Source organism: Hyla sarda, unplaced genomic scaffold (assembly GCF_029499605.1).
Source record: "Hyla sarda isolate aHylSar1 unplaced genomic scaffold, aHylSar1.hap1 scaffold_157, whole genome shotgun sequence".
Lineage (NCBI taxonomy): Eukaryota > Metazoa > Chordata > Amphibia > Anura > Hylidae > Hyla > Hyla sarda.
The window spans coordinates 390753-415478 of NW_026608206.1; the positions used below are offsets into that span (position 1 = coordinate 390753).

The following is a 24726-nucleotide window of genomic DNA, read 5'->3' on the forward strand; positions in this document are numbered from 1 at the left end:
GCTGCAATATCTCAACGGAGAATACGTTTATATATATGTGTGTGTGTGCGCGTATATATATATATATATATATATATATATATATATATATATATATTTCTCCGCCGAAATCACTTTTAAACCCATTTCCACCTTTTTTTCCCTTCTCTTCCTCTTACTTTTTTTTCACGTTTTTTTACGTTTTTCTCCTTTTCGCCTCTTTTCTGGGCGTATTATTCTTCTTTTTCTTCTTTTTTTTCGTCTAATGCATACCCCATCAGTGCAGCAATGCTTATTCAATACCGCCAGCAGATGGAGACACTGGGGGATAATTTTCTAAGGATTTATACTGATTTTTCCTGTCTGAATTTGTCGCACAGAAAGTTGCAGGCCAAATATGTGTGACATTTCTGCGACTTTAGCTTCTAGAGCATTTTTACAACATTATACATAGGTGCTGAATACATAAAAAGCGACTGTTCAGCGACAGACAAGTCGCATCGGCTGAAAGTAGGCCAGAATGTCAGTCCATGTTGGAGCAGGTTTAGATACAGTCTAAAGTATAGATCTCAAAGTCTGTGCACAGAATTTAGCAAGGGCCTCGCACCTTCTGATGCATCAGGTAGGTGCACAATAGCATAGCCTAACCCTCTGTACTTTGGTCTATATTGATGCGGGACATAGACAGCCAGCTGATGACCAATCCATTAGTGCAATGGATGGCTGGAAGCATTTGTCTTTGCCTTTGCAATACCACAGAAGCAATGCATGGTCAATGTACAGCAATGACACACCTGTGTGAACAGCCAGGAGACCCCCCCCCCCATGTTATGTTACATAGTTACATAGTTAGTACGGTCGAAAAAAGACATATGTCCATCAAGTTCAACCAGGGAATTAAGGGGTAGGGGTGTGGCGCGATATTGGGGAAGGGATGAGATTTTATATTTCTTCATAAGCATTAATCTTATTTTGTCAATTAGGAACATTCAGCACCCACCCGCTATCAAGGCAGCTGCCTATCATGTCATGCCCTACCTGCACAGGTGTGCTGGCTACTCAAATGATCCAATTAAGGAGGCCATTTAGTCAGCAGCAGCAGAAGTCCTGTGCCTGGACGCTCCAACAGCGGCCAGACACAAGCAGAAGCAGCAGAAGCAGCAGCAGCAGCACCACCTTTTGTTTTTTGGCTGCAGCAGCAGCAAGGCCCACAGGGCTGGCTAGCTGGCTAGCCAGCAAGCAGGTAGCAATGAAAGTAGGAATCTTTCTTTTTAACCCTGTAAGGGGGTGGTGCACTGTACCCGAAGATACTGCCATATCGGGTCAATGCATAGGGCGACGGAAGCAAGCTTCGAAATCGGCCCCCGTTCTCAAAAATCCATTTAATATATGGTCCCCAGATAGGGGACGTATCAGATATTAAACTGATAAGAACAGATACTACACTTGATCTTAGCCAAAAGGCCGAGAAGCGATAACCGTGAAAGGGGCGGGCCCAACAAGGTCCCCTTCATGGGCACTATCACTGCTTGCTGTCAGGGAGGCTGCCAGACAATTTTCCATGCACACTCTGGGCTGGGGGGCAGTCAACCACCAGTACACACAGCAGAACCTAAACCCATACCATTATTGCTAAGCAGCAAGACAGGGGCCCATTGCACTCCCACGGGGCCTTTTTAAATGCAATCCATAACCCGGATTTGCCAGGAACCCTTCTTACTCCTCCTACTTGCATGTGACACTGGGCTTAGGATCTGCATAGGAAACACACACACAAGCACACACCTACCTTTGTTGCCTGCAGATGCCTCCTTGGCTGTCCCCAAACGGTATCAAACCAACACCCACGGGAAGCTGTAAGCATAGAGGACATGCCTGCACCCCATTGGACTTACCTGTGTGGGTTAAACCCGGGTTATTTGACAACCTATGGCGGTGATGGTTCTGCTCAGGCAGAGCAGTGCTGATGCTCCTCATAAAGCTGTCGCTGCTGTGAAGGTTCTAGGTGACATCACAAATCCCTACTATGGTTACATACACAACAAAGCTGGGTTGTTGTTGTTTACACTCTGCAAGGCCTGTGGAAGTGAGTGACATCATAGCACTGTAGTTCTGAGGGTTCTAGATGGATGCAACAATCTCCTGTTGCTTCTATGAAGGCCATAATAGACGACATCACCAAACAGCTCCATAGTCACATACACAGCAAAGGAGAGATGTTGTTTACACCTAGTGATGTCAGTGGTATTGAGTGACATCACAGCACAGTGCTAAGGCTCCTGGGCCTGGACACAGCAGCGGCTGCAATATCTCAACGGAGAATACGTTTATATATATGTGTGTGTGTGCGCGTATATATATATATATATATATATATATATATATATATATATATATTTCTCCGCCGAAATCACTTTTAAACCCATTTCCACCTTTTTTTCCCTTCTCTTCCTCTTACTTTTTTTTCACGTTTTTTTTACGTTTTTCTCCTTTTCGCCTCTTTTCTGGGCGTATTATTCTTCTTTTTCTTCTTTTTTTTCGTCTAATGCATACCCCATCAGTGCAGCAATGCTTATTCAATACCGCCAGCAGATGGAGACACTGGGGGATAATTTTCTAAGGATTTATACTGATTTTTCCTGTCTGAATTTGTCGCACAGAAAGTTGCAGGCCAAATATGTGTGACATTTCTGCGACTTTAGCTTCTAGAGCATTTTTACAACATTATACATAGGTGCTGAATACATAAAAAGCGACTGTTCAGCGACAGACAAGTCGCATCGGCTGAAAGTAGGCCAGAATGTCAGTCCATGTTGGAGCAGGTTTAGATACAGTCTAAAGTATAGATCTCAAAGTCTGTGCACAGAATTTAGCAAGGGCCTCGCACCTTCTGATGCATCAGGTAGGTGCACAATAGCATAGCCTAACCCTCTGTACTTTGGTCTATATTGATGCGGGACATAGACAGCCAGCTGATGACCAATCCATTAGTGCAATGGATGGCTGGAAGCATTTGTCTTTGCCTTTGCAATACCACAGAAGCAATGCATGGTCAATGTACAGCAATGACACACCTGTGTGAACAGCCAGGAGACCCCCCCCCCCATGTTATGTTACATAGTTACATAGTTAGTACGGTCGAAAAAAGACATATGTCCATCAAGTTCAACCAGGGAATTAAGGGGTAGGGGTGTGGCGCGATATTGGGGAAGGGATGAGATTTTATATTTCTTCATAAGCATTAATCTTATTTTGTCAATTAGGAACATTCAGCACCCACCCGCTATCAAGGCAGCTGCCTATCATGTCATGCCCTACCTGCACAGGTGTGCTGGCTACTCAAATGATCCAATTAAGGAGGCCATTTAGTCAGCAGCAGCAGAAGTCCTGTGCCTGGACGCTCCAACAGCGGCCAGACACAAGCAGAAGCAGCAGAAGCAGCAGCAGCAGCACCACCTTTTGTTTTTTGGCTGCAGCAGCAGCAAGGCCCACAGGGCTGGCTAGCTGGCTAGCCAGCAAGCAGGTAGCAATGAAAGTAGGAATCTTTCTTTTTAACCCTGTAAGGGGGTGGTGCACTGTACCCGAAGATACTGCCATATCGGGTCAATGCATAGGGCGACGGAAGCAAGCTTCGAAATCGGCCCCCGTTCTCAAAAATCCATTTAATATATGGTCCCCAGATAGGGGACGTATCAGATATTAAACTGATAAGAACAGATACTACACTTGATCTTAGCCAAAAGGCCGAGAAGCGATAACCGTGAAAGGGGCGGGCCCAACAAGGTCCCCTTCATGGGCACTATCACTGCTTGCTGTCAGGGAGGCTGCCAGACAATTTTCCATGCACACTCTGGGCTGGGGGGCAGTCAACCACCAGTACACACAGCAGAACCTAAACCCATACCATTATTGCTAAGCAGCAAGACAGGGGCCCATTGCACTCCCACGGGGCCTTTTTAAATGCAATCCATAACCCGGATTTGCCAGGAACCCTTCTTACTCCTCCTACTTGCATGTGACACTGGGCTTAGGATCTGCATAGGAAACACACACACAAGCACACACCTACCTTTGTTGCCTGCAGATGCCTCCTTGGCTGTCCCCAAACGGTATCAAACCAACACCCACGGGAAGCTGTAAGCATAGAGGACATGCCTGCACCCCATTGGACTTACCTGTGTGGGTTAAACCCGGGTTATTTGACAACCTATGGCGGTGATGGTTCTGCTCAGGCAGAGCAGTGCTGATGCTCCTCATAAAGCTGTCGCTGCTGTGAAGGTTCTAGGTGACATCACAAATCCCTATGGTTACATACACAACAAAGCTGGGTTGTTGTTGTTTACACTCTGCAAGGCCTGTGGAAGTGAGTGACATCATAGCACTGTAGTTCTGAGGGTTCTAGATGGATGCAACAATCTCCTGTTGCTTCTATGAAGGCCATAATAGACGACATCACCAAACAGCTCCATAGTCACATACACAGCAAAGGAGAGATGTTGTTTACACCTAGTGATGTCAGTGGTATTGAGTGACATCACAGCACAGTGCTAAGGCTCCTGGGCCTGGACACAGCAGCGGCTGCAATATCTCAACGGAGAATACGTTTATATATATGTGTGTGTGTGCGCGTATATATATATATATATATATATATATATATATATATATATATATATATATATCTCCGCCGAAATCACTTTTAAACCCATTTCCACCTTTTTTTCCCTTCTCTTCCTCTTACTTTTTTTTCACGTTTTTTTACGTTTTTCTCCTTTTCGCCTCTTTTCTGGGCGTATTATTCTTCTTTTTCTTCTTTTTTTTCGTCTAATGCATACCCCATCAGTGCAGCAATGCTTATTCAATACCGCCAGCAGATGGAGACACTGGGGGATAATTTTCTAAGGATTTATACTGATTTTTCCTGTCTGAATTTGTCGCACAGAAAGTTGCAGGCCAAATATGTGTGACATTTCTGCGACTTTAGCTTCTAGAGCATTTTTACAACATTATACATAGGTGCTGAATACATAAAAAGCGACTGTTCAGCGACAGACAAGTCGCATCGGCTGAAAGTAGGCCAGAATGTCAGTCCATGTTGGAGCAGGTTTAGATACAGTCTAAAGTATAGATCTCAAAGTCTGTGCACAGAATTTAGCAAGGGCCTCGCACCTTCTGATGCATCAGGTAGGTGCACAATAGCATAGCCTAACCCTCTGTACTTTGGTCTATATTGATGCGGGACATAGACAGCCAGCTGATGACCAATCCATTAGTGCAATGGATGGCTGGAAGCATTTGTCTTTGCCTTTGCAATACCACAGAAGCAATGCATGGTCAATGTACAGCAATGACACACCTGTGTGAACAGCCAGGAGACCCCCCCCCCCCATGTTATGTTACATAGTTACATAGTTAGTACGGTCGAAAAAAGACATATGTCCATCAAGTTCAACCAGGGAATTAAGGGGTAGGGGTGTGGCGCGATATTGGGGAAGGGATGAGATTTTATATTTCTTCATAAGCATTAATCTTATTTTGTCAATTAGGAACATTCAGCACCCACCCGCTATCAAGGCAGCTGCCTATCATGTCATGCCCTACCTGCACAGGTGTGCTGGCTACTCAAATGATCCAATTAAGGAGGCCATTTAGTCAGCAGCAGCAGAAGTCCTGTGCCTGGACGCTCCAACAGCGGCCAGACACAAGCAGAAGCAGCAGAAGCAGCAGCAGCAGCACCACCTTTTGTTTTTTGGCTGCAGCAGCAGCAAGGCCCACAGGGCTGGCTAGCTGGCTAGCCAGCAAGCAGGTAGCAATGAAAGTAGGAATCTTTCTTTTTAACCCTGTAAGGGGGTGGTGCACTGTACCCGAAGATACTGCCATATCGGGTCAATGCATAGGGCGACGGAAGCAAGCTTCGAAATCGGCCCCCGTTCTCAAAAATCCATTTAATATATGGTCCCCAGATAGGGGACGTATCAGATATTAAACTGATAAGAACAGATACTACACTTGATCTTAGCCAAAAGGCCGAGAAGCGATAACCGTGAAAGGGGCGGGCCCAACAAGGTCCCCTTCATGGGCACTATCACTGCTTGCTGTCAGGGAGGCTGCCAGACAATTTTCCATGCACACTCTGGGCTGGGGGGCAGTCAACCACCAGTACACACAGCAGAACCTAAACCCATACCATTATTGCTAAGCAGCAAGACAGGGGCCCATTGCACTCCCACGGGGCCTTTTTAAATGCAATCCATAACCCGGATTTGCCAGGAACCCTTCTTACTCCTCCTACTTGCATGTGACACTGGGCTTAGGATCTGCATAGGAAACACACACACAAGCACACACCTACCTTTGTTGCCTGCAGATGCCTCCTTGGCTGTCCCCAAACGGTATCAAACCAACACCCACGGGAAGCTGTAAGCATAGAGGACATGCCTGCACCCCATTGGACTTACCTGTGTGGGTTAAACCCGGGTTATTTGACAACCTATGGCGGTGATGGTTCTGCTCAGGCAGAGCAGTGCTGATGCTCCTCATAAAGCTGTCGCTGCTGTGAAGGTTCTAGGTGACATCACAAATCCCTATGGTTACATACACAACAAAGCTGGGTTGTTGTTGTTTACACTCTGCAAGGCCTGTGGAAGTGAGTGACATCATAGCACTGTAGTTCTGAGGGTTCTAGATGGATGCAACAATCTCCTGTTGCTTCTATGAAGGCCATAATAGACGACATCACCAAACAGCTCCATAGTCACATACACAGCAAAGGAGAGATGTTGTTTACACCTAGTGATGTCAGTGGTATTGAGTGACATCACAGCACAGTGCTAAGGCTCCTGGGCCTGGACACAGCAGCGGCTGCAATATCTCAACGGAGAATACGTTTATATATATGTGTGTGTGTGCGCGTATATATATATATATATATATATATATATATATATATATATATATATATTCTCCGCCGAAATCACTTTTAAACCCATTTCCACCTTTTTTTCCCTTCTCTTCCTCTTACTTTTTTTTCACGTTTTTTTACGTTTTTCTCCTTTTCGCCTCTTTTCTGGGCATATTATTCTTCTTTTTCTTCTTTTTTTTCGTCTAATGCATACCCCATCAGTGCAGCAATGCTTATTCAATACCGCCAGCAGATGGAGACACTGGGGGATAATTTTCTAAGGATTTATACTGATTTTTCCTGTCTGAATTTGTCGCACAGAAAGTTGCAGGCCAAATATGTGTGACATTTCTGCGACTTTAGCTTCTAGAGCATTTTTACAACATTATACATAGGTGCTGAATACATAAAAAGCGACTGTTCAGCGACAGACAAGTCGCATCGGCTGAAAGTAGGCCAGAATGTCAGTCCATGTTGGAGCAGGTTTAGATACAGTCTAAAGTATAGATCTCAAAGTCTGTGCACAGAATTTAGCAAGGGCCTCGCACCTTCTGATGCATCAGGTAGGTGCACAATAGCATAGCCTAACCCTCTGTACTTTGGTCTATATTGATGCGGGACATAGACAGCCAGCTGATGACCAATCCATTAGTGCAATGGATGGCTGGAAGCATTTGTCTTTGCCTTTGCAATACCACAGAAGCAATGCATGGTCAATGTACAGCAATGACACACCTGTGTGAACAGCCAGGAGACCCCCCCCCCCCCCCCCCCCCCATGTTATGTTACATAGTTACATAGTTAGTACGGTCGAAAAAAGACATATGTCCATCAAGTTCAACCAGGGAATTAAGGGGTAGGGGTGTGGCGCGATATTGGGGAAGGGATGAGATTTTATATTTCTTCATAAGCATTAATCTTATTTTGTCAATTAGGAACATTCAGCACCCACCCGCTATCAAGGCAGCTGCCTATCATGTCATGCCCTACCTGCACAGGTGTGCTGGCTACTCAAATGATCCAATTAAGGAGGCCATTTAGTCAGCAGCAGCAGAAGTCCTGTGCCTGGACGCTCCAACAGCGGCCAGACACAAGCAGAAGCAGCAGAAGCAGCAGCAGCAGCACCACCTTTTGTTTTTTGGCTGCAGCAGCAGCAAGGCCCACAGGGCTGGCTAGCTGGCTAGCCAGCAAGCAGGTAGCAATGAAAGTAGGAATCTTTCTTTTTAACCCTGTAAGGGGGTGGTGCACTGTACCCGAAGATACTGCCATATCGGGTCAATGCATAGGGCGACGGAAGCAAGCTTCGAAATCGGCCCCCGTTCTCAAAAATCCATTTAATATATGGTCCCCAGATAGGGGACGTATCAGATATTAAACTGATAAGAACAGATACTACACTTGATCTTAGCCAAAAGGCCGAGAAGCGATAACCGTGAAAGGGGCGGGCCCAACAAGGTCCCCTTCATGGGCACTATCACTGCTTGCTGTCAGGCAGGCTGCCAGACAATTTTCCATGCACACTCTGGGCTGGGGGGCAGTCAACCACCAGTACACACAGCAGAACCTAAACCCATACCATTATTGCTAAGCAGCAAGACAGGGGCCCATTGCACTCCCACGGGGCCTTTTTAAATGCAATCCATAACCCGGATTTGCCAGGAACCCTTCTTACTCCTCCTACTTGCATGTGACACTGGGCTTAGGATCTGCATAGGAAACACACACACAAGCACACACCTACCTTTGTTGCCTGCAGATGCCTCCTTGGCTGTCCCCAAACGGTATCAAACCAACACCCACGGGAAGCTGTAAGCATAGAGGACATGCCTGCACCCCATTGGACTTACCTGTGTGGGTTAAACCCGGGTTATTTGACAACCTATGGCGGTGATGGTTCTGCTCAGGCAGAGCAGTGCTGATGCTCCTCATAAAGCTGTCGCTGCTGTGAAGGTTCTAGGTGACATCACAAATCCCTATGGTTACATACACAACAAAGCTGGGTTGTTGTTGTTTACACTCTGCAAGGCCTGTGGAAGTGAGTGACATCATAGCACTGTAGTTCTGAGGGTTCTAGATGGATGCAACAATCTCCTGTTGCTTCTATGAAGGCCATAATAGACGACATCACCAAACAGCTCCATAGTCACATACACAGCAAAGGAGAGATGTTGTTTACACCTAGTGATGTCAGTGGTATTGAGTGACATCACAGCACAGTGCTAAGGCTCCTGGGCCTGGACACAGCAGCGGCTGCAATATCTCAACGGAGAATACGTTTATATATATGTGTGTGTGTGCGCGTATATATATATATATATATATATATATATATATATATATATATATTTCTCCGCCGAAATCACTTTTAAACCCATTTCCACCTTTTTTTCCCTTCTCTTCCTCTTACTTTTTTTTCACGTTTTTTTACGTTTTTCTCCTTTTCGCCTCTTTTCTGGGCGTATTATTCTTCTTTTTCTTCTTTTTTTTCGTCTAATGCATACCCCATCAGTGCAGCAATGCTTATTCAATACCGCCAGCAGATGGAGACACTGGGGGATAATTTTCTAAGGATTTATACTGATTTTTCCTGTCTGAATTTGTCGCACAGAAAGTTGCAGGCCAAATATGTGTGACATTTCTGCGACTTTAGCTTCTAGAGCATTTTTACAACATTATACATAGGTGCTGAATACATAAAAAGCGACTGTTCAGCGACAGACAAGTCGCATCGGCTGAAAGTAGGCCAGAATGTCAGTCCATGTTGGAGCAGGTTTAGATACAGTCTAAAGTATAGATCTCAAAGTCTGTGCACAGAATTTAGCAAGGGCCTCGCACCTTCTGATGCATCAGGTAGGTGCACAATAGCATAGCCTAACCCTCTGTACTTTGGTCTATATTGATGCGGGACATAGACAGCCAGCTGATGACCAATCCATTAGTGCAATGGATGGCTGGAAGCATTTGTCTTTGCCTTTGCAATACCACAGAAGCAATGCATGGTCAATGTACAGCAATGACACACCTGTGTGAACAGCCAGGAGACCCCCCCCCCATGTTATGTTACATAGTTACATAGTTAGTACGGTCGAAAAAAGACATATGTCCATCAAGTTCAACCAGGGAATTAAGGGGTAGGGGTGTGGCGCGATATTGGGGAAGGGATGAGATTTTATATTTCTTCATAAGCATTAATCTTATTTTGTCAATTAGGAACATTCAGCACCCACCCGCTATCAAGGCAGCTGCCTATCATGTCATGCCCTACCTGCACAGGTGTGCTGGCTACTCAAATGATCCAATTAAGGAGGCCATTTAGTCAGCAGCAGAAGTCCTGTGCCTGGACGCTCCAACAGCGGCCAGACACAAGCAGAAGCAGCAGAAGCAGCAGCAGCAGCACCACCTTTTGTTTTTTGGCTGCAGCAGCAGCAAGGCCCACAGGGCTGGCTAGCTGGCTAGCCAGCAAGCAGGTAGCAATGAAAGTAGGAATCTTTCTTTTTAACCCTGTAAGGGGGTGGTGCACTGTACCCGAAGATACTGCCATATCGGGTCAATGCATAGGGCGACGGAAGCAAGCTTCGAAATCGGCCCCCGTTCTCAAAAATCCATTTAATATATGGTCCCCAGATAGGGGACGTATCAGATATTAAACTGATAAGAACAGATACTACACTTGATCTTAGCCAAAAGGCCGAGAAGCGATAACCGTGAAAGGGGCGGGCCCAACAAGGTTCCCTTCATGGGCACTATCACTGCTTGCTGTCAGGGAGGCTGCCAGACAATTTTCCATGCACACTCTGGGCTGGGGGGCAGTCAACCACCAGTACACACAGCAGAACCTAAACCCATACCATTATTGCTAAGCAGCAAGACAGGGGCCCATTGCACTCCCACGGGGCCTTTTTAAATGCAATCCATAACCCGGATTTGCCAGGAACCCTTCTTACTCCTCCTACTTGCATGTGACACTGGGCTTAGGATCTGCATAGGAAACACACACACAAGCACACACCTACCTTTGTTGCCTGCAGATGCCTCCTTGGCTGTCCCCAAACGGTATCAAACCAACACCCACGGGAAGCTGTAAGCATAGAGGACATGCCTGCACCCCATTGGACTTACCTGTGTGGGTTAAACCCGGGTTATTTGACAACCTATGGCGGTGATGGTTCTGCTCAGGCAGAGCAGTGCTGATGCTCCTCATAAAGCTGTCGCTGCTGTGAAGGTTCTAGGTGACATCACAAATCCCTATGGTTACATACACAACAAAGCTGGGTTGTTGTTGTTTACACTCTGCAAGGCCTGTGGAAGTGAGTGACATCATAGCACTGTAGTTCTGAGGCTTCTAGATGGATGCAACAATCTCCTGTTGCTTCTATGAAGGCCATAATAGACGACATCACCAAACAGCTCCATAGTCACATACACAGCAAAGGAGAGATGTTGTTTACACCTAGTGATGTCAGTGGTATTGAGTGACATCACAGCACAGTGCTAAGGCTCCTGGGCCTGGACACAGCAGCGGCTGCAATATCTCAACGGAGAATACGTTTATATATATGTGTGTGTGTGCGCGTATATATATATATATATATATATATATATATATATATATATATTTCTCCGCCGAAATCACTTTTAAACCCATTTCCACCTTTTTTTCCCTTCTCTTCCTCTTACTTTTTTTTCACGTTTTTTTACGTTTTTCTCCTTTTCGCCTCTTTTCTGGACGTATTATTCTTCTTTTTCTTCTTTTTTTTCGTCTAATGCATACCCCATCAGTGCAGCAATGCTTATTCAATACCGCCAGCAGATGGAGACACTGGGGGATAATTTTCTAAGGATTTATACTGATTTTTCCTGTCTGAATTTGTCGCACAGAAAGTTGCAGGCCAAATATGTGTGACATTTCTGCGACTTTAGCTTCTAGAGCATTTTTACAACATTATACATAGGTGCTGAATACATAAAAAGCGACTGTTCAGCGACAGACAAGTCGCATCGGCTGAAAGTAGGCCAGAATGTCAGTCCATGTTGGAGCAGGTTTAGATACAGTCTAAAGTATAGATCTCAAAGTCTGTGCACAGAATTTAGCAAGGGCCTCGCACCTTCTGATGCATCAGGTAGGTGCACAATAGCATAGCCTAACCCTCTGTACTTTGGTCTATATTGATGCGGGACATAGACAGCCAGCTGATGACCAATCCATTAGTGCAATGGATGGCTGGAAGCATTTGTCTTTGCCTTTGCAATACCACAGAAGCAATGCATGGTCAATGTACAGCAATGACACACCTGTGTGAACAGCCAGGAGACCCCCCCCCCATGTTATGTTACATAGTTACATAGTTAGTACGGTCGAAAAAAGACATATGTCCATCAAGTTCAACCAGGGAATTAAGGGGTAGGGGTGTGGCGCGATATTGGGGAAGGGATGAGATTTTATATTTCTTCATAAGCATTAATCTTATTTTGTCAATTAGGAACATTCAGCACCCACCCGCTATCAAGGCAGCTGCCTATCATGTCATGCCCTACCTGCACAGGTGTGCTGGCTACTCAAATGATCCAATTAAGGAGGCCATTTAGTCAGCAGCAGCAGAAGTCCTGTGCCTGGACGCTCCAACAGCGGCCAGACACAAGCAGAAGCAGCAGAAGCAGCAGCAGCAGCACCACCTTTTGTTTTTTGGCTGCAGCAGCAGCAAGGCCCACAGGGCTGGCTAGCTGGCTAGCCAGCAAGCAGGTAGCAATGAAAGTAGGAATCTTTCTTTTTAACCCTGTAAGGGGGTGGTGCACTGTACCCGAAGATACTGCCATATCGGGTCAATGCATAGGGCGACGGAAGCAAGCTTCGAAATCGGCCCCCGTTCTCAAAAATCCATTTAATATATGGTCCCCAGATAGGGGACGTATCAGATATTAAACTGATAAGAACAGATACTACACTTGATCTTAGCCAAAAGGCCGAGAAGCGATAACCGTGAAAGGGGCGGGCCCAACAAGGTCCCCTTCATGGGCACTATCACTGCTTGCTGTCAGGGAGGCTGCCAGACAATTTTCCATGCACACTCTGGGCTGGGGGGCAGTCAACCACCAGTACACACAGCAGAACCTAAACCCATACCATTATTGCTAAGCAGCAAGACAGGGGCCCATTGCACTCCCACGGGGCCTTTTTAAATGCAATCCATAACCCGGATTTGCCAGGAACCCTTCTTACTCCTCCTACTTGCATGTGACACTGGGCTTAGGATCTGCATAGGAAACACACAACACACACAAGCACACACCTACCTTTGTTGCCTGCAGATGCCTCCTTGGCTGTCCCCAAACGGTATCAAACCAACACCCACGGGAAGCTGTAAGCATAGAGGACATGCCTGCACCCCATTGGACTTACCTGTGTGGGTTAAACCCGGGTTATTTGACAACCTATGGCGGTGATGGTTCTGCTCAGGCAGAGCAGTGCTGATGCTCCTCATAAAGCTGTCGCTGCTGTGAAGGTTCTAGGTGACATCACAATCCCTATGGTTACATACACAACAAAGCTGGGTTGTTGTTGTTTACACTCTGCAAGGCCTGTGGAAGTGAGTGACATCATAGCACTGTAGTTCTGAGGGTTCTAGATGGATGCAACAATCTCCTGTTGCTTCTATGAAGGCCATAATAGACGACATCACCAAACAGCTCCATAGTCACATACACAGCAAAGGAGAGATGTTGTTTACACCTAGTGATGTCAGTGGTATTGAGTGACATCACAGCACAGTGCTAAGGCTCCTGGGCCTGGACACAGCAGCGGCTGCAATATCTCAACGGAGAATACGTTTATATATATGTGTGTGTGTGCGCGTATATATATATATATATATATATATATATATATATATATATATATATATTTCTCCGCCGAAATCACTTTTAAACCCATTTCCACCTTTTTTTCCCTTCTCTTCCTCTTACTTTTTTTTCACGTTTTTTTACGTTTTTCTCCTTTTCGCCTCTTTTCTGGGCGTATTATTCTTCTTTTTCTTCTTTTTTTTCGTCTAATGCATACCCCATCAGTGCAGCAATGCTTATTCAATACCGCCAGCAGATGGAGACACTGGGGGATAATTTTCTAAGGATTTATACTGATTTTTCCTGTCTGAATTTGTCGCACAGAAAGTTGCAGGCCAAATATGTGTGACATTTCTGCGACTTTAGCTTCTAGAGCATTTTTACAACATTATACATAGGTGCTGAATACATAAAAAGCGACTGTTCAGCGACAGACAAGTCGCATCGGCTGAAAGTAGGCCAGAATGTCAGTCCATGTTGGAGCAGGTTTAGATACAGTCTAAAGTATAGATCTCAAAGTCTGTGCACAGAATTTAGCAAGGGCCTCGCACCTTCTGATGCATCAGGTAGGTGCACAATAGCATAGCCTAACCCTCTGTACTTTGGTCTATATTGATGCGGGACATAGACAGCCAGCTGATGACCAATCCATTAGTGCAATGGATGGCTGGAAGCATTTGTCTTTGCCTTTGCAATACCACAGAAGCAATGCATGGTCAATGTACAGCAATGACACACCTGTGTGAACAGCCAGGAGACCCCCCCCCCATGTTATGTTACATAGTTACATAGTTAGTACGGTCGAAAAAAGACATATGTCCATCAAGTTCAACCAGGGAATTAAGGGGTAGGGGTGTGGCGCGATATTGGGGAAGGGATGAGATTTTATATTTCTTCATAAGCATTAATCTTATTTTGTCAATTAGGAACATTCAGCACCCACCCGCTATCAAGGCAGCTGCCTATCATGTCATGCCCTACCTGCACAGGTGTGCTGGCTACTCAAATGATCCAATTAAGGAGGCCATTTAGTCAGCAGCAGCAGAAGTCCTGTGCCTGGACGCTCCAACAGCGGCCAGACACAAGCAGAAGCAGCAGAAGCAGCAGCACCACCTTTTGTTTTTTGGCTGCAGCAGCAGCAAGGCCCACAGGGCTGGCTAGCTGGCTAGCCAGCAAGCAGGTAGCAATGAAAGTAGGAATCTTTCTTTTTAACCCTGTAAGGGGGTGGTGCACTGTACCCGAAGATACTGCCATATCGGGTCAATGCATAGGGCGACGGAAGCAAGCTTCGAAATCGGCCCCCGTTCTCAAAAATCCATTTAATATATGGTCCCCAGATAGGGGACGTATCAGATATTAAACTGATAAGAACAGATACTACACTTGATCTTAGCCAAAAGGCCGAGAAGCGATAACCGTGAAAGGGGCGGGCCCAACAAGGTCCCCTTCATGGGCACTATCACTGCTTGCTGTCAGGGAGGCTGCCAGACAATTTTCCATGCACACTCTGGGCTGGGGGGCAGTCAACCACCAGTACACACAGCAGAACCTAAACCCATACCATTATTGCTAAGCAGCAAGACAGGGGCCCATTGCACTCCCACGGGGCCTTTTTAAATGCAATCCATAACCCGGATTTGCCAGGAACCCTTCTTACTCCTCCTACTTGCATGTGACACTGGGCTTAGGATCTGCATAGGAAACACACACACAAGCACACACCTACCTTTGTTGCCTGCAGATGCCTCCTTGGCTGTCCCCAAACGGTATCAAACCAACACCCACGGGAAGCTGTAAGCATAGAGGACATGCCTGCACCCCATTGGACTTACCTGTGTGGGTTAAACCCGGGTTATTTGACAACCTATGGCGGTGATGGTTCTGCTCAGGCAGAGCAGTGCTGATGCTCCTCATAAAGCTGTCGCTGCTGTGAAGGTTCTAGGTGACATCACAAATCCCTATGGTTACATACACAACAAAGCTGGGTTGTTGTTGTTTACACTCTGCAAGGCCTGTGGAAGTGAGTGACATCATAGCACTGTAGTTCTGAGGGTTCTAGATGGATGCAACAATCTCCTGTTGCTTCTATGAAGGCCATAATAGACGACATCACCAAACAGCTCCATAGTCACATACACAGCAAAGGAGAGATGTTGTTTACACCTAGTGATGTCAGTGGTATTGAGTGACATCACAGCACAGTGCTAAGGCTCCTGGGCCTGGACACAGCAGCGGCTGCAATATCTCAACGGAGAATACGTTTATATATATGTGTGTGTGTGCGCGTATATATATATATATATATATATATATATATATATATATATATATATTTCTCCGCCGAAATCACTTTTAAACCCATTTCCACCTTTTTTTCCCTTCTCTTCCTCTTACTTTTTTTTCACGTTTTTTTACGTTTTTCTCCTTTTCGCCTCTTTTCTGGGCGTATTATTCTTCTTTTTCTTCTTTTTTTTCGTCTAATGCATACCCCATCAGTGCAGCAATGCTTATTCAATACCGCCAGCAGATGGAGACACTGGGGGATAATTTTCTAAGGATTTATACTGATTTTTCCTGTCTGAATTTGTCGCACAGAAAGTTGCAGGCCAAATATGTGTGACATTTCTGCGACTTTAGCTTCTAGAGCATTTTTACAACATTATACATAGGTGCTGAATACATAAAAAGCGACTGTTCAGCGACAGACAAGTCGCATCGGCTGAAAGTAGGCCAGAATGTCAGTCCATGTTGGAGCAGGTTTAGATACAGTCTAAAGTATAGATCTCAAAGTCTGTGCACAGAATTTAGCAAGGGCCTCGCACCTTCTGATGCATCAGGTAGGTGCACAATAGCATAGCCTAACCCTCTGTACTTTGGTCTATATTGATGCGGGACATAGACAGCCAGCTGATGACCAATCCATTAGTGCAATGGATGGCTGGAAGCATTTGTCTTTGCCTTTGCAATACCACAGAAGCAATGCATGGTCAATGTACAGCAATGACACACCTGTGTGAACAGCCAGGAGACCCCCCCCCCATGTTATGTTACATAGTTACATAGTTAGTACGGTCGAAAAAAGACATATGTCCATCAAGTTCAACCAGGGAATTAAGGGGTAGGGGTGTGGCGCGATATTGGGGAAGGGATGAGATTTTATATTTCTTCATAAGCATTAATCTTATTTTGTCAATTAGGAACATTCAGCACCCACCCGCTATCAAGGCAGCTGCCTATCATGTCATGCCCTACCTGCACAGGTGTGCTGGCTACTCAAATGATCCAATTAAGGAGGCCATTTAGTCAGCAGCACCAGAAGTCCTGTGCCTGGACGCTCCAACAGCGGCCAGACACAAGCAGAAGCAGCAGAAGCAGCAGCAGCAGCACCACCTTTTGTTTTTTGGCTGCAGCAGCAGCAAGGCCCACAGGGCTGGCTAGCTGGCTAGCCAGCAAGCAGGTAGCAATGAAAGTAGGAATCTTTCTTTTTAACCCTGTAAGGGGGTGGTGCACTGTACCCGAAGATACTGCCATATCGGGTCAATGCATAGGGCGACGGAAGCAAGCTTCGAAATCGGCCCCCGTTCTCAAAAATCCATTTAATATATGGTCCCCAGATAGGGGACGTATCAGATATTAAACTGATAAGAACAGATACTACACTTGATCTTAGCCAAAAGGCCGAGAAGCGATAACCGTGAAAGGGGCGGGCCCAACAAGGTCCCCTTCATGGGCACTATCACTGCTTGCTGTCAGGGAGGCTGCCAGACAATTTTCCATGCACACTCTGGGCTGGGGGGCAGTCAACCACCAGTACACACAGCAGAACCTAAACCCATACCATTATTGCTAAGCAGCAAGACAGGGGCCCATTGCACTCCCACGGGGCCTTTTTAAATGCAATCCATAACCCGGATTTGCCAGGAACCCTTCTTACTCCTCCTACTTGCATGTGACACTGGGCTTAGGATCTGCATAGGAAACACACACACAAGCACACACCTACCTTTGTTGCCTGCAGATGCCTCCTTGGCTGTCCCCAAACGGTATCAAACCAACACCCACGGGAAGCTGTAAGCATAGAGGACATGCCTGCACCCCATTGGACTTACCTGTGTGGGTTAAACCCGGGTTATTTGACAACCTATGGCGGTGATGGTTCTGCTCAGGCAGAGCAGTGCTGATGCTCCTCATAAAGCTGTCGCTGCTGTGAAGGTTCTAGGTGACATCACAAATCCCTATGGTTACATACACAACAAAGCTGGGTTGTTGTTGTTTACACTCTGCAAGGCCTGTGGAAGTGAGTGACATCATAGCACTGTAGTTCTGAGGGTTCTAGATGGATGCAACAATCTCCTGTTGCTTCTATGAAGGCCATAATAGACGACATCACCAAACAGCTCCATAGTCACATACACAGCAAAGGAGAGATGTTGTTTACACCTAGTGATGTCAGTGGTATTGAGTGACATCACAGCACAGTGCTAAGGCTCCTGGGCCTGGACACAGCAGCGGCTGCAATATCTCAACGGAGAATACGTTTATATATATGTGTGTGTGTGCGCGTATATATATATATATATATATATATATATATATATATATATATATTTCTCCGCCGAAATCACTTTTAAACCCATTTCCACCTTTTTTTCCCTTCTCTTCCTCTTACTTTTTTTTCACGTTTTTTTACGTTTTTCTCCTTTTCGCCTCTTTTCTGGGCGTATTATTCTTCTTTTTCTTCTTTTTTTTCGTCTAATGCATACCCCATCAGTGCAGCAATGCTTATTCAATACCGCCAGCAGATGGAGACACTGGGGGATAATTTTCTAAGGATTTATACTGATTTTTCCTGTCTGAATTTGTCGCACAGAAAGTTGCAGGCCAAATATGTGTGACATTTCTGCGACTTTAGCTTCTAGAGCATTTTTACAACATTATACATAGGTGCTGAATACATAAAAAGCGACTGTTCAGCGACAGACAAGTCGCATCGGCTGAAAGTAGGCCAGAATGTCAGTCCATGTTGGAGCAGGTTTAGATACAGTCTAAAGTATAGATCTCAAAGTCTGTGCACAGAATTTAGCAAGGGCCTCGCACCTTCTGATGCATCAGGTAGGTGCACAATAGCATAGCCTAACCCTCTGTACTTTGGTCTATATTGATGCGGGACATAGACAGCCAGCTGATGACCAATCCATTAGTGCAATGGATGGCTGGAAGCATTTGTCTTTGCCTTTGCAATACCACAGAAGCAATGCATGGTCAATGTACAGCAATGACACACCTGTGTGAACAGCCAGGAGACCCCCCCCCCATGTTATGTTACATAGTTACATAGTTAGTACGGTCGAAAAAAGACATATGTCCATCAAGTTCAACCAGGGAATTAAGGGGTAGGGGTGTGGCGCGATATTGGGGAAGGGATGAGATTTTATATTTCTTCATAAGCATTAATCTTATTTTGTCAATTAGGAACATTCAGCACCCACCCGCTATCAAGGCAGCTGCCTATCATGTCATGCCCTACCTGCACAGGTGTGCTGGCTACTCAAATGATCCAATTAAGGAGGCCATTTAGTCAGCAGCACCAGAAGTCCTGTGCCTGGACGCTCCAACAGCGGCCAGACACAAGCAGAAGCAGCAGAAGCAGCAGCAGCAGCACCACCTTTTGTTTTTTGGCTGCAGCAGCAGCAAGGCCCACAGGGCTGGCTAGCTGGCTAGCCAGCAAGCAGGTAGCAATGAAAGTAGGAATCTTTCTTTTTAACCCTGTAAGGGGGTGGTGCACTGTACCCGAAGATACTGCCATATCGGGTCAATGCATAGGGCGACGGAAGCAAGCTTCGAAATCGGCCCCCGTTCTCAAAAATCCATTTAATATATGGTCCCCAGATAGGGGACGTATCAGATATTAAACTGATAAGAACAGATACTACACTTGATCTTAGCCAAAAGGCCGAGAAGCGATAACCGTGAAAGGGGCGGGCCCAACAAGGTCCCCTTCATGGGCACTATCACTGCTTGCTGTCAGGGAGGCTGCCAGACAATTTTCCATGCACACTCTGGGCTGGGGGGCAGTCAACCACCAGTACACACAGCAGAACCTAAACCCATACCATTATTGCTAAGCAGCAAGACAGGGGCCCATTGCACTCCCACGGGGCCTTTTTAAATGCAATCCATAACCCGGATTTGCCAGGAACCCTTCTTACTCCTCCTACTTGCATGTGACACTGGGCTTAGGATCTGCATAGGAAACACACACACAAGCACACACCTACCTTTGTTGCCTGCAGATGCCTCCTTGGCTGTCCCCAAACGGTATCAAACCAACACCCACGGGAAGCTGTAAGCATAGAGGACATGCCTGCACCCCATTGGACTTACCTGTGTGGGTTAAACCCGGGTTATTTGACAACCTATGGCGGTGATGGTTCTGCTCAGGCAGAGCAGTGCTGATGCTCCTCATAAAGCTGTCGCTGCTGTGAAGGTTCTAGGTGACATCACAAATCCCTATGGTTACATACACAACAAAGCTGGGTTGTTGTTGTTTACACTCTGCAAGGCCTGTGGAAGTGAGTGACATCATAGCACTGTAGTTCTGAGGGTTCTAGATGGATGCAACAATCTCCTGTTGCTTCTATGAAGGCCATAATAGACGACATCACCAAACAGCTCCATAGTCACATACACAGCAAAGGAGAGATGTTGTTTACACCTAGTGATGTCAGTGGTATTGAGTGACATCACAGCACAGTGCTAAGGCTCCTGGGCCTGGACACAGCAGCGGCTGCAATATCTCAACGGAGAATACGTTTATATATATGTGTGTGTGTGCGCGTATATATATATATATATATATATATATATATATATATATATATATTTCTCCGCCGAAATCACTTTTAAACCCATTTCCACCTTTTTTTCCCTTCTCTTCCTCTTACTTTTTTTTCACGTTTTTTTACGTTTTTCTCCTTTTCGCCTCTTTTCTGGGCGTATTATTCTTCTTTTTCTTCTTTTTTTTCGTCTAATGCATACCCCATCAGTGCAGCAATGCTTATTCAATACCGCCAGCAGATGGAGACACTGGGGGATAATTTTCTAAGGATTTATACTGATTTTTCCTGTCTGAATTTGTCGCACAGAAAGTTGCAGGCCAAATATGTGTGACATTTCTGCGACTTTAGCTTCTAGAGCATTTTTACAACATTATACATAGGTGCTGAATACATAAAAAGCGACTGTTCAGCGACAGACAAGTCGCATCGGCTGAAAGTAGGCCAGAATGTCAGTCCATGTTGGAGCAGGTTTAGATACAGTCTAAAGTATAGATCTCAAAGTCTGTGCACAGAATTTAGCAAGGGCCTCGCACCTTCTGATGCATCAGGTAGGTGCACAATAGCATAGCCTAACCCTCTGTACTTTGGTCTATATTGATGCGGGACATAGACAGCCAGCTGATGACCAATCCATTAGTGCAATGGATGGCTGGAAGCATTTGTCTTTGCCTTTGCAATACCACAGAAGCAATGCATGGTCAATGTACAGCAATGACACACCTGTGTGAACAGCCAGGAGACCCCCCCCCCATGTTATGTTACATAGTTACATAGTTAGTACGGTCGAAAAAAGACATATGTCCATCAAGTTCAACCAGGGAATTAAGGGGTAGGGGTGTGGCGCGATATTGGGGAAGGGATGAGATTTTATATTTCTTCATAAGCATTAATCTTATTTTGTCAATTAGGAACATTCAGCACCCACCCGCTATCAAGGCAGCTGCCTATCATGTCATGCCCTACCTGCACAGGTGTGCTGGCTACTCAAATGATCCAATTAAGGAGGCCATTTAGTCAGCAGCAGCAGAAGTCCTGTGCCTGGACGCTCCAACAGCGGCCAGACACAAGCAGAAGCAGCAGAAGCAGCAGCAGCAGCACCACCTTTTGTTTTTTGGCTGCAGCAGCAGCAAGGCCCACAGGGCTGGCTAGCTGGCTAGCCAGCAAGCAGGTAGCAATGAAAGTAGGAATCTTTCTTTTTAACCCTGTAAGGGGGTGGTGCACTGTACCCGAAGATACTGCCATATCGGGTCAATGCATAGGGCGACGGAAGCAAGCTTCGAAATCGGCCCCCGTTCTCAAAAATCCATTTAATATATGGTCCCCAGATAGGGGACGTATCAGATATTAAACTGATAAGAACAGATACTACACTTGATCTTAGCCAAAAGGCCGAGAAGCGATAACCGTGAAAGGGGCGGGCCCAACAAGGTCCCCTTCATGGGCACTATCACTGCTTGCTGTCAGGGAGGCTGCCAGACAATTTTCCATGCACACTCTGGGCTGGGGGGCAGTCAACCACCAGTACACACAGCAGAACCTAAACCCATACCATTATTGCTAAGCAGCAAGACAGGGGCCCATTGCACTCCCACGGGGCCTTTTTAAATGCAATCCATAACCCGGATTTGCCAGGAACCCTTCTTACTCCTCCTACTTGCATGTGACACTGGGCTTAGGATCTGCATAGGAAACACACACACAAGCACACACCTACCTTTGTTGCCTGCAGATGCCTCCTTGGCTGTCCCCAAACGGTATCAAACCAACACCCACGGGAAGCTGTAAGCATAGAGGACATGCCTGCACCCCATTGGACTTACCTGTGTGGGTTAAACCCGGGTTATTTGACAACCTATGGCGGTGATGGTTCTGCTCAGGCAGAGCAGTGCTGATGCTCCTCATAAAGCTGTCGCTGCTGTGAAGGTTCTAGGTGACATCACAAATCCCTATGGTTACATACACAACAAAGCTGGGTTGTTGTTGTTTACACTCTGCAAGGCCTGTGGAAGTGAGTGACATCATAGCACTGTAGTTCTGAGGGTTCTAGATGGATGCAACAATCTCCTGTTGCTTCTATGAAGGCCATAATAGACGACATCACCAAACAGCTCCATAGTCACATACACAGCAAAGGAGAGATGTTGTTTACACCTAGTGATGTCAGTGGTATTGAGTGACATCACAGCACAGTGCTAAGGCTCCTGGGCCTGGACACAGCAGCGGCTGCAATATCTCAACGGAGAATACGTTTATATATATGTGTGTGTGTGCGCGTATATATATATATATATATATATATATATATATATATATATATATATTTCTCCGCCGAAATCACTTTTAAACCCATTTCCACCTTTTTTTCCCTTCTCTTCCTCTTACTTTTTTTTCACGTTTTTTTACGTTTTTCTCCTTTTCGCCTCTTTTCTGGGCGTATTATTCTTCTTTTTCTTCTTTTTTTTCGTCTAATGCATACCCCATCAGTGCAGCAATGCTTATTCAATACCGCCAGCAGATGGAGACACTGGGGGATAATTTTCTAAGGATTTATACTGATTTTTCCTGTCTGAATTTGTCGCACAGAAAGTTGCAGGCCAAATATGTGTGACATTTCTGCGACTTTAGCTTCTAGAGCATTTTTACAACATTATACATAGGTGCTGAATACATAAAAAGCGACTGTTCAGCGACAGACAAGTCGCATCGGCTGAAAGTAGGCCAGAATGTCAGTCCATGTTGGAGCAGGTTTAGATACAGTCTAAAGTATAGATCTCAAAGTCTGTGCACAGAATTTAGCAAGGGCCTCGCACCTTCTGATGCATCAGGTAGGTGCACAATAGCATAGCCTAACCCTCTGTACTTTGGTCTATATTGATGCGGGACATAGACAGCCAGCTGATGACCAATCCATTAGTGCAATGGATGGCTGGAAGCATTTGTCTTTGCCTTTGCAATACCACAGAAGCAATGCATGGTCAATGTACAGCAATGACACACCTGTGTGAACAGCCAGGAGACCCCCCCCCCATGTTATGTTACATAGTTACATAGTTAGTACGGTCGAAAAAAGACATATGTCCATCAAGTTCAACCAGGGAATTAAGGGGTAGGGGTGTGGCGCGATATTGGGGAAGGGATGAGATTTTATATTTCTTCATAAGCATTAATCTTATTTTGTCAATTAGGAACATTCAGCACCCACCCGCTATCAAGGCAGCTGCCTATCATGTCATGCCCTACCTGCACAGGTGTGCTGGCTACTCAAATGATCCAATTAAGGAGGCCATTTAGTCAGCAGCAGCAGAAGTCCTGTGCCTGGACGCTCCAACAGCGGCCAGACACAAGCAGAAGCAGCAGAAGCAGCAGCAGCAGCACCACCTTTTGTTTTTTGGCTGCAGCAGCAGCAAGGCCCACAGGGCTGGCTAGCTGGCTAGCCAGCAAGCAGGTAGCAATGAAAGTAGGAATCTTTCTTTTTAACCCTGTAAGGGGGTGGTGCACTGTACCCGAAGATACTGCCATATCGGGTCAATGCATAGGGCGACGGAAGCAAGCTTCGAAATCGGCCCCCGTTCTCAAAAATCCATTTAATATATGGTCCCCAGATAGGGGACGTATCAGATATTAAACTGATAAGAACAGATACTACACTTGATCTTAGCCAAAAGGCCGAGAAGCGATAACCGTGAAAGGGGCGGGCCCAACAAGGTCCCCTTCATGGGCACTATCACTGCTTGCTGTCAGGGAGGCTGCCAGACAATTTTCCATGCACACTCTGGGCTGGGGGGCAGTCAACCACCAGTACACACAGCAGAACCTAAACCCATACCATTATTGCTAAGCAGCAAGACAGGGGCCCATTGCACTCCCACGGGGCCTTTTTAAATGCAATCCATAACCCGGATTTGCCAGGAACCCTTCTTACTCCTCCTACTTGCATGTGACACTGGGCTTAGGATCTGCATAGGAAACACACACACAAGCACACACCTACCTTTGTTGCCTGCAGATGCCTCCTTGGCTGTCCCCAAACGGTATCAAACCAACACCCACGGGAAGCTGTAAGCATAGAGGACATGCCTGCACCCCATTGGACTTACCTGTGTGGGTTAAACCCGGGTTATTTGACAACCTATGGCGGTGATGGTTCTGCTCAGGCAGAGCAGTGCTGAT

At 46.0% G+C, this 24726-nt stretch overlaps 11 non-coding genes across 11 annotated transcripts; all 11 read right to left on the minus strand.

Moving 5' to 3' along the window:
* Positions 1–1264: 1264 nt before the first annotated feature.
* On the minus strand, positions 1265–1455 carry LOC130310367 (U2 spliceosomal RNA). Its single transcript, XR_008858893.1, has one exon. It is a non-coding gene; the product is annotated as a U2 spliceosomal RNA (small nuclear RNA).
* A 2089-nt stretch (positions 1456–3544) lies between these two features.
* Positions 3545–3735, minus strand: LOC130310368 (U2 spliceosomal RNA). The gene has a single exon (XR_008858894.1). It is a non-coding gene; the product is annotated as a U2 spliceosomal RNA (small nuclear RNA).
* Positions 3736–5827: 2092 nt separating this feature from the next.
* On the minus strand, positions 5828–6018 carry LOC130310369 (U2 spliceosomal RNA). The gene has a single exon (XR_008858896.1). It is a non-coding gene; the product is annotated as a U2 spliceosomal RNA (small nuclear RNA).
* Positions 6019–8117: 2099 nt separating this feature from the next.
* LOC130310371 (U2 spliceosomal RNA) lies at positions 8118–8308 on the minus strand. The gene has a single exon (XR_008858898.1). It is a non-coding gene; the product is annotated as a U2 spliceosomal RNA (small nuclear RNA).
* A 2081-nt stretch (positions 8309–10389) lies between these two features.
* LOC130310372 (U2 spliceosomal RNA) lies at positions 10390–10580 on the minus strand. Its single transcript, XR_008858899.1, has one exon. It is a non-coding gene; the product is annotated as a U2 spliceosomal RNA (small nuclear RNA).
* A 2082-nt stretch (positions 10581–12662) lies between these two features.
* Positions 12663–12853, minus strand: LOC130310373 (U2 spliceosomal RNA). The gene has a single exon (XR_008858900.1). It is a non-coding gene; the product is annotated as a U2 spliceosomal RNA (small nuclear RNA).
* Positions 12854–14939: 2086 nt separating this feature from the next.
* On the minus strand, positions 14940–15130 carry LOC130310375 (U2 spliceosomal RNA). Its single transcript, XR_008858901.1, has one exon. It is a non-coding gene; the product is annotated as a U2 spliceosomal RNA (small nuclear RNA).
* Positions 15131–17216: 2086 nt separating this feature from the next.
* LOC130310376 (U2 spliceosomal RNA) lies at positions 17217–17407 on the minus strand. Its single transcript, XR_008858902.1, has one exon. It is a non-coding gene; the product is annotated as a U2 spliceosomal RNA (small nuclear RNA).
* Positions 17408–19491: 2084 nt separating this feature from the next.
* LOC130310378 (U2 spliceosomal RNA) lies at positions 19492–19682 on the minus strand. The gene has a single exon (XR_008858904.1). It is a non-coding gene; the product is annotated as a U2 spliceosomal RNA (small nuclear RNA).
* Positions 19683–21766: 2084 nt separating this feature from the next.
* LOC130310379 (U2 spliceosomal RNA) lies at positions 21767–21957 on the minus strand. The gene has a single exon (XR_008858905.1). It is a non-coding gene; the product is annotated as a U2 spliceosomal RNA (small nuclear RNA).
* A 2086-nt stretch (positions 21958–24043) lies between these two features.
* Positions 24044–24234, minus strand: LOC130310380 (U2 spliceosomal RNA). Its single transcript, XR_008858906.1, has one exon. It is a non-coding gene; the product is annotated as a U2 spliceosomal RNA (small nuclear RNA).
* Positions 24235–24726: the final 492 nt, after the last annotated feature.